The sequence below is a fragment of the Nicotiana sylvestris genome, chromosome 6 (assembly GCF_000393655.2).
Source record: "Nicotiana sylvestris chromosome 6, ASM39365v2, whole genome shotgun sequence".
NCBI lineage: Eukaryota > Viridiplantae > Streptophyta > Magnoliopsida > Solanales > Solanaceae > Nicotiana > Nicotiana sylvestris.
In genome coordinates this window covers 13,794,804-13,808,015 of record NC_091062.1, presented here as the reverse complement: position 1 = coordinate 13,808,015, position 13,212 = coordinate 13,794,804, and the positions used below count along the sequence as shown (strand labels likewise).

General features: G+C 35.2%; 1 pseudogene; it reads right to left on the bottom strand.

Moving 5' to 3' along the window:
• Positions 1-4,491: 4,491 nt before the first annotated feature.
• LOC138870282 (uncharacterized) lies at positions 4,492-9,768 on the bottom strand (annotated as a pseudogene).
• Positions 9,769-13,212: the final 3,444 nt, after the last annotated feature.

Sequence of the window (13,212 nt, the reverse complement as noted above, 5' to 3'; positions counted from 1 at the left end):
GACTAGTCTCTAATTTTATTTTTATTTTGACTAGTCTATATTCTTTTATCCATGTGATGTGTTGGTTAAGGTTATGAGAAAAGGGGAAGCAGGAAACAACATATAAGGTGGAAAGTAGATGATTAGTTCTGGACATCTTGAATGGTTAAATGTAATAATTGTTCAAAGCTTGAACGATCTCACACAATCCCATGAAACAATGGTGGATGGATGATCCCTAGCATCCTTTTTACGGGAAAGAATTAATTGCATATGGGGATTAAGAAGTTTGTTTGATTATTTTTGGTAGAGAAAAGCATTGATTTAATAGGCTATTGGTATTGGAATTTTAGAAGTGTATATAAAAGAACGTAGTGGTAAATTGGGACGAAGGAACCTATGATTGTCAAGATTCTGAAAGATAATTTCATGCTGATGTTCGCAAAATCGCAAGTTTCAGATTGAAGTACTAACGGACTGAACCGTCGTTGTGTGGTTAGGTAAATGACAAAGGTATGTTAAGGCACTTTCTTCTTTCTTTTGGCATGATCTAAAATGAAATGAACATAAACGATACGCTATTTCATAATGACTCTACTCCTAGCAACTAAGGTTGTCCATGTTGTTCTTTCCTTATAAAATTATTCTAAACAAGTGTGTATGATCCTTAAATCCTACTAAGGTTCATATTGATGGTAGGGATGTCCATAATGTTCTTAAGTCACTCCAAAAGGTTTAGAAGATGATTCCATGAGTCTAGCATGCATTATATATAGTATCTATTTTACTCTACCGAGCCGCGCTATAGTCGGCCGGGTACGGCACCTATTGTGCAACCACTGATCAGTTGGGTTTACCGAGCTCCACGTGGCCGGGTACGATTCTACCGAACCTTATGATGGTCGGGTACGCTTTTACCGAGTCCTCTTTGAGGCCGGGTACGATATGATGATGATGATGCCCACAGAGGCGAATGTTTTAAAAAGTTTATGTATATATATGTATTATGCATTTCATATCAGTAACCCCCAGAGGCACTCTGATGTTACAGGTTGTATCTCCTCTATCTCTCTCTTTACATTACTGTTCTTGTTTATGCTTTCCTGCCTAACATACTCGGTACTTTATTCGTACTGACGTCCCTTTTGCCTGGGGACGCTGCATTTCATGCCCGCAGGTCCCGATTGATAGGTTGACAGTCCTCCTAGTAGGCTATCAGCTCAGCGAAGGTGTTGGTGCACTCCACTTGCTCCGGAGTTGCCTATTTGGTCAGTATGCTTTGGATATGTATTGATTGATATGGCGGGGCCCTGTCCCGACCTTTATGATTTTATGTACTCTTAGAGGCTTGTAGACATATGTCAGGTGTATGGATAATTGTATGGCCTTGTCGGCCTATGTTTCGAGTTTACTAATGGTCATGTCGGCCTTATAGGCCCGTATGTCACATATATTAGTTTGTAATAAGAAAGGTACATTATGTTGGTACTCGGTCAAGTAAGGTACTGGGTGCCCGTCGCGGCCCATCGGTTTGGGTCGTGACAAGTATATTCAAAATTTCTTCAATAGCTTTAATCTGCGCAGAATTTACTTCAATGCCACGGTTAGAAACAAGAAATCTCAAGAACTTACCTGATGAGACGCCAAATGCACATTTCTCAGGATTTAACTTCATATTAAATTTGCGAAGAATATGAAATGTTTCAGTCAGGTGTTGAATGTGGTCTCCTATTTGTTGTGATTTAACCAACATATCGTCTATATCCACTTCCATGGTTTTGCCAAGTGTTCTTGGAACATTTTTGTCACCAGCCTTTGATATGTGGACCCAGCATTCTTTAAACCAAATGGCATGACTTTGTAATAGTAAGTTCCATTGTCTGTGATTAAGGAAGTCTTTTCTTCATCTAGAGGATCCATTTTAATCAAGCATCTAAAAAACTTAACAATTCAATGCAGTAGCATCAATTAGTTGATCTATGTGTGGTAATAGAAAAGAATCTTTAGGGCAAGCTTTATTTAGATAAGTGTAATCTACACAAACTCGCCACTTACCATTTTTTTTAGGTACTACAACAGTATTAGCCAACCAATCTGGATACTTTACCTCGCCGATAGACCCAATTTTTAAAAGTTTTTGCACCTCATCTCGAATCACCTGGTTCTTGAAGGAGCCTTGCTTCCTTTTCTTTTGTTTGACAGGTGGGTACGATGGATCTTCATTTATTTTTTGTGTCATTACCTCCTGTGGTATACCTATCATATCTGAATGGGACAAGGCAAAGCAATCTACGTTTAGCCTTTAAAAATTCAATCAATTTACGTTTCATTTCCGGACTGAGGTTGGTTCCAGTATAGATTTTTCTGTCTCGCCAATGTATAAATAGTTCCACAGCCTCCAGTTTCTCGATCGTTGTTTTGATATTTTCATTTTCCTCTAGTTCCTGAATAGTATCAAGCCTCGAATCTACATCTGTTTTCCCATCTTCAGTTGAGGTTCGTGTCGATGCGTCCTCAACTGCATTCTATGGTTGCTATATTTCGTCACTTTTTGCATTTGAATCTACCATGGAATTAATGCTCAGTGAAGCTTGTTGGTCACCACAGATTTGCCGTATCCCCCATTGTGATGGGAATTTGATAACTTGATGCAAGGTAGATGGAACAACGTTCATTTCGTGAATCCATGGTCTACCAAGAATCATATTGTAGGCCATATCCATTTCTACCACCTGAAATTTCGTATCTTTGACCACTCCTTCTACGATTATCTCCCCTTTTGTTACGACGCTCGAGTTGTCAAAACCAGACAAGGTGTGTGCCTTGGGTATTAGCTGATCATCAGCTTGCATCTCATTTACCACTCTTAACAGAATGATATTCACGGAACTGCCTGGATCAATCAAAACTCATTTTACATTAGTGTCATGTACAAGTAAAGATATTACCAATGCATCATTATGCGGGATTAGCACGCCATCTACATCTGCATCATCAAATGTAATACTATCTTCTTCCAGAACTTGACGAACTCGCTTCCCGTATGTAACTGTTATTTTTGACACTTTCTTAGCTGTCATGTATGTTACGCCATTGATCTCTTCTCCAACATTTATGACATTAACCGTCTTTTTTGGCGAAGGAGGTTTTGGGGCTCCTACCTATTCTTCATATATGCTTGCTTTTACTTTTCACTAAATAATTCGGTTAAATATCCTTGTTTTAATAAATGTTCAACTTCACCTTGCAGCAATCTACAATCCGCCGTTTTGTGACCGTGATCATTGTGAAACTTGCACCAAAAATCTGGATTTCGTTTATTCGGGTTTGATCTCATTTCATTTGGCCACTGTACCTTGTCTCCCGTGCTCCTTAAAACAGCCACCAACTCGGATGTGATAACATTAAAACTGTAACCGCCGATATTTGACTTCGAGCTTCTGTCATCATCTTGCGTCTCTCGCGTGTTTCGTTCTTTTCTGAACCTTGATGATGAACCTGACTCTCTATCTCGTGATCTATGATCTTACCTCAGGTTTTCTTGTTTTGAATGTGAGTCCCTTCTCGCTGGTCCCATGTAAGGCTCGTACCTATTTTTACCAGACCTTTTTGTAATTTTAGCTCATCTAAACTTACCTTTTCCTCTTTTCGAGATTGAGTGATGGTATCCTCTTCTATCCGCAGCTTCATGTTGTATCTGTTATAAACATCATTCCAAGTTGTTGTTGGAAATTCTCGTAGACTTTCCTTGAGTCTCCTCGTGGATTCTGAACTTTTTTTATTTAGATTACTGGAAAATGCCATAGCCGCCCCAATTATCAGGTACACGTGGCAACATTATCCTTTCTCGCTGGAATCTGTTTACGAATTTCCTAAGCAGCTCCGTATCTCCTTGTTTTATTTTGAAAATATCCCCCATTCTTTTTTCAACTTTTTGAGCTCCCGAGTATGCTTTGATAAATGAATCTGCAAGCTCAGCAAAAGAATCTATAGAATTTTCGGGTAAAAGAGAGTATCATGTATTGCTCCCTTAGTGAGTGTTTCGCCAAATTTTTTGACTAATACTGATTTAATTTCTTGCTTGGTCAAGTCGTTGCCCTTTATACTAGTTGTGAATGCAGTTACGTGATCCCGTGGATCAGTTGTTCCATCATATTTCAGAATATCGGGCAACTTGAATTTCTTCGAAATTGGTAGAGGAGCAGCACTTGGCTTCCAAGGTTGTTTTGAATATTTGTCCATATCTATTCCCTTGATCACAGGCGGCACTCCAAGTATTTGCTCTATTCGGTCACTTTACTCCTTGAGCTGTTTCTACAAAGTTAGTACTAAATTTTGTAAATCAGAATTAATTGGGTTACCTGACTCTCCATCACGAGATTCACTAGGAGCTCCGCCATTGCCTGAATTAACGAGTCCTGAGCGAGGATTTTCCAGGGTGTTGTTATTTGGAATTGGTGTTGGTGGTACAACCAACAACTGGTTAGTAAAAGCCTGAAGAGCATTGCTGACCTATTGAGCGATTAATTTTTTCAAAGCTTCATCGATAGCTTGATCATTTTCATTTGATTCAGATCTATCAGGAGTCCCCTCTCGTGATTGTTGAGGAGAATGTTGTGGCGAAGGTGGTGGAGTTCTGTCACCTTGTTGGTTTAGCTGATGTTGTGGATCTCCTTGGAGTGGTAAATTTTGTTGGTTATTGTCGTTGACTTTCGACATAATTGTTTCGATAAAGAATCGATTTGGAAAGCAGAAGATTATCAGTTTTCTGGTAACGGAACCAATTTGTTTAACCAGAAAATAGGAATTTCGGTCAAAGCTTACTTTTAGAAGAACTCGGGTTACTGATAATCAAATATGAAATAAATAAGAAGAATTGACTTAGATGATAACTGAATAAGTAAAAGAAAGCAAAAGTAAATCAGTGTATTCCAATAATATTATGTCCCCTTACAAATATTATTTCTCTCCTTTTATAACTATTTCTAAGTAATACGTTTCTTTCCTCTCATAACAGAGCTATTATGAGCAATTAATGACATTTAATGTAACATTATAATTGGCAATTGTAACTGTTTCGTGATTCTATAACGTTTCCATCATTGATGCTCATTAATTACAGGATATGTATTGTTATACAAAAGTGCTAATGAGTGCTTCAGTGATCAGGCAAGGGTAGTGTTTGCTTTTACTGAGTGTGGGGTCGGGAGATCGAATCGTATTCTCAACAGGGGTCAATTTTACTTTCTTCCTTTCGGGCCAATTAGGTTTTTTTAAGATTTTTTTTATTCAGTAGCTACATTTATTATCCAATACTGTTACTTTATTTATTTCCTTTTCAGACTTCTTTTTCACTAAATTTTATTTTACCTTCCCTTTTTTTTTAAATTTTTTCTTTTTTATTTTATCTAATAATTCCCTATAACAAAGAAAGAAAGAAATTCCAAAGTTCGTCCTCTTTTACAAATAAATAGTTCCTCTAGAGTGACAAAATCCATAAAAAATAATCTCTCCCGTTGCACGCGTCTATAATATTAATACGAGTTTTTTATTAACTTTTTTGACCGTCATGTTCAAATATGATTGGCAGTAGTTGCACGTCAAAAAAATATTAAGCACCCACCAACCAAAATCCGATTTGCCAGTGCATTCTGCCATGATATATGCAAATTACCTCCTCCTCTTTTTAACTTCTCCTAATGGCTCTTATGGAGTGGGAAAAATAGTTCAACTTACGAAGGAGTAGGGAACTCAATCCAAAGAGTGAAGTTTTCTTTATTTTTCTTTTATCTTTGGAGTAAAGAGCAAATTTATGTTGTGTATAAATTGTTGAATATAGATTATAAAGAATAGGTTTTAACTACTTTAACCTTCAATAGAATAAATGCCAAGAGCTAATATTAATTGTACGTGTATTTCACGTGAATTATTAAAAACTTTGTACTCAAAAATCATAATTTTATGCTTGTTCACATTGTAAAAACTTCCATTTAGTTATTACATAATAGATATTAATGCAAAATAATAGTTTGTATAATGTATCACATCAAAAGAATGAGTGGAAAACCAAAGAGGGAGGAGAATTGTTACACAAATAGCCAGTCAAATTTAAAATTTACTCTTTCTAGCCAGTATATATAGATTATACAGTAATTATACACAGTTATATATATATATATATATATATATATATATATATATATATATATATATATATATATAGTATACATAAATAATACATATTATATATTTGCTGGCTATTTTTAATTTAAGAAATTAAGTGGGCGGCTATTTGAGTTGTGTGAAGATGACTTGAAAACTAAAATTGCATTGATATTTAACTTCTATCTAAAATACGTTACTAGTGGTAAATATGCACGTTCCTATGATAGAAATACAACAACAACAACAACAACAACAATAACTCAGTAATAATTTTATTAGTGGGGACTGGGAAGGGTAGAGTGTCATGATCCAATTCAGGATCATGACCGGCGCTTAGGAGCAAGTGCTCTCAAGTAAGCCTCATCGGTATTTTATAGAAAATCGGACAGAGTTTCCCCTATTTTTGGACTATCCAAAAAAAAAATTTCGTCTCAAATCAGCAACCAAATATCCTAATAGCAATTCAACCAATCGACAACTGATCAATTAACCAAAATAGTCTTCGCCATTACTAGTCAACCCACTAACAACTAGAAATACTAATTTATCTCCGACTTTGATAATAAAAAACGATACTCGACATAAGACTATAGCAAAATAATACTCATGACACTAAAAGAATGACTATGGAGCGACTCTAAGAATTCAAAGAAAAGTCCATAACAATTGATAAAAATCTCCGCCCACGCGAACAAGTGCGAGGATCACCAAGAATTCTCAACCCGTGCGCTCTAATTAACGAAATCCTCGCCTGCATCAACTGTTGTCTCTGTAAAAAAGAATTAGCGGGGAATGAGTCGCTAGCTCAGTGAGTAATAACACTTAACTACAACCGTTTTTATTTGGGGACAAGTAAGAAACATGCTAGTATCTCAAAGAGAAAATAACATAAAAATGCTCTTTCAGAAACAATAAATAATTTTCAGTCACATCATGCTTTTCTTGTAGTACAATACAATTAACAGTTCAGTAATAAGCTCGGTAACCACTGTATAATATCAATATTCATATTTGGGAGGTTTCAATGAACGGATCATGTAATCGGTATAACTGTGGACTTCTTCGCAAGAAGTCAAATATAACGGTAGTCCCTACTCGAGGGAAGTAGGTAACGGTATGCTAGTTCTACCTTCCCACTAGCGAGGGCTATAACAGTAATCTGTAATTACAAGGTGTACCAGGTCTAACAAACCCGCCGTTAGCTATGAGATCCTTCAATGTCTACTCCCATTTATACTTATCTCTGTAATCTGTATATACTCGTAGAAAATATTTTAAAACAATATAGGGAACTTTGGTTCTTATCAAATCATATAATTTCTTTTCGATAACAGTAAATTCAAGTAACGGTAAAACAGATCTAGTGACAACGAAAATATTTAAAACCACGGTATTCATCTCAAATAACTATTTCGGTATCATATCACGTAAAAGATTTATCCCACGTGCAACTCAAAATAATCGGTAACATATTCATATTAAAAATCATGTGTAAATCATGCAACTTATGAAAACACAAATTGCGATAAAATTACTACTCACAGTACTCGTGCCGAAAACCAAATGCTTCACCTCGAGCAATTCGTACAAATTCCTCCAATCAATCTATAATTAAATAATATCGATCTCATGTTAATTGCCTCATTTAGGCTAAATTCATCACTAATTTAGAATACCCAATCATCGGAGTTCACGTTTGAGTCTTAGTTTGTGGATTTATATTTAATCATAGAACTAGTCCATAATTCTATCGATTTCAAACTATTTTGTATAATTTATTCCACTAAAATTAGACCTATTAGTGCTTAAAACAAACCTTTATAGCCTCATTATCTCCATATTAATTGTATATTTCTTTTTATATAATAGATGGTTGATATTGAATTCTTTTATACTATATGAAATTGCATAGATGCGGTGAAATAATTCAATAGATGAGGGGAAGAAGGTTAAACTCTTGAGCCGAAGGAGAGCTTTTATACTGTCAATTTTAACTCCCAATTCTTCTTAAGGTCTTTGCCCAAAGCTTTCTTCTTCTCTTTTCCCCCAATTTCTTTCTCTGATCGTTTTTCTTATGTTTTGTCGTTTGAAGCTTTCTGCTTCTTTTCCTTAGAAGGGTGCAGATAACCCTTTTTAAATCTTGTATAAGTTGTAATGGGCTTCGGCCCTTTGTCTTACATTCCTTACTTTTTTCCTTTTTTTTAATTATTAGTTCTTATTTTATTTTTAATAGACGGTTGCTTATTATTATTATTATTATTATTATTATTATTATTATTATTATTATTATTATTATTATTATTATTATTATTATTATACTAATGGCCAATACACCCTTATTAAAAATATAGGGTATTACATCCTCCCCATCTTATGAAATTCGGTCCCCGAATTTTAACTCAAGTTCGTACCTGTAGACTGAAATAAATGGGGATACTTCGCTTGCATATCTTTTTCTACTTCCCAAGTAGCTTCTTCAACGGTATAATTTCTCCATAAAACTTTAACGAACACAATTTCTTTTGACCGTAGCTTTCTTACTTATCTATCAACAATTGCCATCGGCTCCTCCTCGTAAGACAACTTTTCATCAAGTGGTATAGCAGGTGCTTCAATCACCTGAGATGAGTCTGATATACATTTTCTTAGCATTGAGACGTGAAACACTAGATGAATAAAGGACAACTCAAGAGGCAGTGCCAAACGATAAGCCACCGCTCCCACTCGGTCTAGTATCTCATACGGTCCTATAAACCTGGGGCTCAACTTGCCTCTTTTCCCAAACCGCATCACACCTTTCATAGGGGAAACACGTAGGAACACTTTGTCCCCAATTGTGAACATTAAATCTCTTCTTCTCTTATCAGCATAAGACTTTTATCTACTTTGAGCTGCAAGCAATCTCTGTCTGATCAAATGGACCTTGTCCATAGCTTCTTGTACTAGGTCGGGTCCCAATAAGTTAGTCTCACCATCTTCAAACCATCTGATAGGAGAACGACATCTTCTACCATACAATGCCTCGTACGGTGCCAGTTGAATACTGGACTAGAAGCTATTGTTGTAAGCACATTCAGCTAAAGGTAGATAAGCATCCCAACTACCTCCAAACTCAAGAATGCAAGCTCTCAACATATCCTTCAAGATCTGTATAGTATGTTCAGACTGTCCGTCTGTTTGTGGATGAGATGCAGTACTAAGATCTACTCGTGTACCCAATTCTTCTTAAAAAGATTTCCAAAAACGTGAGGTAAATTGTGATCCTCTATCACATATGATAGATATTGGAACTCCGTGAAGTCGGACAATTTCATTCATAAATATCTGTGCATACCTGACTCCACCATATGTAGTCTTCACCGGCAAAAAGTGTGCTGATTTCGTCAGTCGATCTACACTCACCCACACCGAATCATAACCTCTAAGGGTTCGTGGTAGACCGGTGACAAAATCCATAGTAATTCTTTCCCATTTCCGCTCTGAAATCTCAATTTGTTGTAGTAGTCCTGCGGGTCGCTGATGCTCAGCCTTGACCTGCTGACAAGTCAAACAACTAGAAACAAAGTTAGCAACATCATTCTTCATACCTTCCCACCATTGAAATTGCTTCAGGTCATGGTACATTTTTTGTGAATCCAGGATGTATTAGAGTTGTGGGTGTCACACCTCCTTTTTGCGCGCCCGCCCCGAAGGGTTGAATGCGCGAGGGAGTTTTTCCAATTTAAGTGACAATATTCGAAATGAGATTATTTAATTCAGAGTCGCCACTTGGGAAAGGTTTTTGGTGTCCCAAGTCACCGGTTTATCTTGAATCCCAAATCGAGGAAAATATTCGACTTTCCAAATGAAGTCTGCGAACCAGAAATTCTAAGTAAGGAATTCTGTTGACCCGAGGGAAGGTGTTAGGCACCCTCGAATCCCGTGGTTCTAGCACGGTCGCTTAAATTGTTATAATGGCTAGATATCTGATTTAATACATGTTATAAACTTATGTGCCAATTTATCCCTTAGTCGCTTTTATTATTATTATTATTATTTTTTATTTATTTATTGTTATTATTTTACGAAGAATTGCAACATTGTGAAAACGTATTTCAAATCACGTCGCAATCAATGCACCCGTGATTATCGACACATTTCGACTCCGTTGAGATTTAGATTTGGGTTACATAAATGCACACCCGTATTTAAGAAAATAACATTATTAAATACGCGCCTAGAGCGACTAGCGTATCATTATTTTGGGTAGGGCCGTGAAATTTGCTAAAACGGCTCCTCCCTAATTCTAAGCGATTAAATGTACATTTATTGAGGGCCCCGCAATCTATACATTTCATTAAGCGAGGCTCATCTCATTTATTTTAAATGGACAAATCTTAAAACGACTACATTTTTCTATAAAAATTAGTCTCTAAAATAAAGAAAGAAAATCCTAATTAATTACTAGCTTTTTATTATTTTAAGAAAACATGACATGCTAATTGCTTGATTAATACAAATATTGATGAAAAAGGAATTTTACTCTTAATTTCGAAATTATAAATAAAATAAAAATTCAACAACTAATATTCAAAATAAACAAATATAGCTAGATTAAAACTCAGCATTGTTATTTTTTTTAAAAAATATTATTGAGATTAATTATTCACAATCATTTGAAACTAGATTTAACCATAATTACTAAAGCTTATTAGAAAGTTTATTAGACTTAAACGTTCTCTTAATCTTGCTTAAGCTCAAGTCATGCCTTAATGCCTAATTTACGATGTTTAATTTAAATTCGTGTCTTAGCTAAATTTAGCTACTTGTTCATGATCAACCTATAATCTTGAAGCCTTCATAACTAGTGAATTAACCTATTTTGCCGAACTGATTTATTACAGACTAACTTATGATATTATATTTTTTATTCCAGTTATTATTTAGTAATTCATGAAATAGCTTAAATACAATCAACAAAAGGAACAAAGAAAAAAAACGAAATTAAAACTTCAAATTTTCATTCTTCATATGTATTCACGCTTCATATTTCGGATTACAATAAACAGCCTTTCAGTTGTGTACCTGATATTGGAAGCAAAAGAAAATGAATATGAGAATCAGCAGCAGCAGTAAAATCAGTAAAACATAGCAACAATAGCCCAACAACAGTAACAACCCAGTAACAGACCGGTGGAGTAGTAATCCAAAAAAAATACAAAGCTTCCCGCTTTTATGAAACAACAATTAATTTTGATTTCAAACAACAAAAGAAAGCAGAAAATTTTTTTAGTTTTTTTTTATTTTGAAAGCTTAAATATTTTTCGGAATTTTCTATCTCTTAAATGTTCAGCCCTTTTCTCTCTCTTATTTTCAGATTTGTTTCTCTCTCCCGTTTTTTTTTGTCTGTGTATTTTTTCTTCTATCTTTTGTGTTCCTCCCCCTATTCTGATTTCAAGACCTCTTCTTATAACCCATCCCATAAACCTTTCAATTAATTAAAATCCATACTTTTTCTCTACCCAACCCATTATCTTCTCACTCATCCCCATTACATTAAATAAACATATCACACCACCCCATTATATTTTGTCCCCCATGCCTAACATAAAATAATGCAAGATTCCCCCTTTAAATTAAATCTTGTCCCCCCTTTATATTAAACAACTATATCACAACCCACCCCATTTTATTTTGTCCCCCATGCTTCATATAAACAATTACAAAATGTACAATTCCTAAACTACCCCTCTGACCCTATTGCAAATTACTATTTTACCCCCGAAAGTACTATAAATTACCAAACTACCCATCAGCTATAACACATCAATTAATCAAACTTAACCAAAATATAGACAATATGATCAATTTCTAACAATGTTCAAACAACAATATGAACACGGATGAACATCATAACAACAATATCACATGAACACGATTTTAACAACATTTCAACAACAAATCACATGAACACAAATTGAACAACAAAGAACAACTAAAATTTGATTGAACAATATTTTAGCAACAAACAATCCTATTTTCGGATTCAACAACAACAAACAAGTATATTTAGATTTCTAAATTCAATCATATTGAACTTAAAATCAATTCTAACAACATTACAACCAACAATTCCTATATTAAACTTTATGAGACAAATTCAAGAAATAATCACAAATGGTAAACAAGAAATCAAGCTATACAAATTTCGGATTCAAGAACAATCAAACAAAGTATGAACATGAATTAAATCTATTTTAAACAACAAACATGATGGATTTAAACGATTAAATCAATATATTTCCTTCAACACAACTAAATTCTTTTTTTAGACAAATAACAATATTTGTTGTTAGAAACAAATATGAACTTAAACTTGAACTTAACAATATTAACAATTTCTAAAAATACATAAACACATGAAACAAATTGAAGAAATAATCAATTAAATTTCAATTTGAATCTAACAAACATCAAACTAACAAATATTTATTCTAACAACAATACAAACATGAAATAAACATGAAAAACCACTAATTAAATTTCCATTTGAAATCTGAAAATTAATTTAACAAAACATATGAACATGAACTAAAAATTAATTCAAACGATAAACAAAACAAACATTTACCGATTTTAGATTCGAAAATATCAAAGCAAAATATGGACAAAATAAAACTCAAAAACTACTAACCGGATCGAAATGAAATACGTACGGACTGTTTCGACGAACCTCTCCGGATTCGACGACGAACTCAACGACGAACTCACCTTCCTTGTAAACTTTGACGAACTCAAAACGACGCTCGACGACCTCGACTAAAACTCAACCGAGCAGCTCGTCTGAAGATACAACAGCTGGAATGATGAAGTGAAGCAGCAATGGGAATTGCTGCGACGAGCAGCAGCAACAAATGGAGCAGCAGCTGCGGCAACCATGACGGAGAAGCTGCCGCGAAACAGCAACGCCGGGGAGCTGGACGCGGCGAGAAGCAGAAACAGGCCGGAACGCAGCAGCAATGGTAGAAACGGGCAGCAGTGGCGCGTTTGAACGATGAGGAAGCAGCTGCGTCGAGCAGAAGGAGTAGA